The sequence below is a fragment of the Rutidosis leptorrhynchoides genome, chromosome 8 (genome assembly GCF_046630445.1).
Source record: "Rutidosis leptorrhynchoides isolate AG116_Rl617_1_P2 chromosome 8, CSIRO_AGI_Rlap_v1, whole genome shotgun sequence".
Lineage (NCBI taxonomy): Eukaryota > Viridiplantae > Streptophyta > Magnoliopsida > Asterales > Asteraceae > Rutidosis > Rutidosis leptorrhynchoides.
In genome coordinates this window covers 164,584,477-164,584,853 of record NC_092340.1, presented here as the reverse complement: position 1 = coordinate 164,584,853, position 377 = coordinate 164,584,477, and the positions used below count along the sequence as shown (strand labels likewise).

General features: G+C 40.1%; 1 non-coding gene across 1 annotated transcript; it reads left to right on the top strand.

Annotated features, from left to right (window-relative positions):
• LOC139865083 (small nucleolar RNA R71) lies at positions 1 to 107 on the top strand. The gene has a single exon (XR_011764612.1). It is a non-coding gene; the product is annotated as a small nucleolar RNA R71 (small nucleolar RNA).
• Positions 108 to 377: the final 270 nt, after the last annotated feature.

Here is a 377-nt window from a genome sequence, read left to right as displayed (position 1 = left end):
AAACCTTGTTGAGGACATCCTCTCAACATCCTTCCGAATCTTGTCCACGCCTCATATAATGTTTCATTTGGCTTTTGCGTGAACGTAACAATTTCTCCTTGAAGTCTCACAGCTTTGGATGCCGGAAAGAATCGTTTAAGAAATTTTTCAACTAAAACATCCCATGTGTCAATCGCCCCTTCAGGTAACGATTCTAACCAATCTTTGGCTTCTCCCTTTAAAGTCCAGGGAAACAACATGAGATAGATCTGCTCATCTTCCACTTCTCGGATTTTGAATAGTGTACAAATTCTTTTAAACGTACGAAGGTGTTTGTTAGGATCTTCATTCGGTGCACCACTGAATTGGCATTGGTTAGTTACCATGTGTAGAATTTG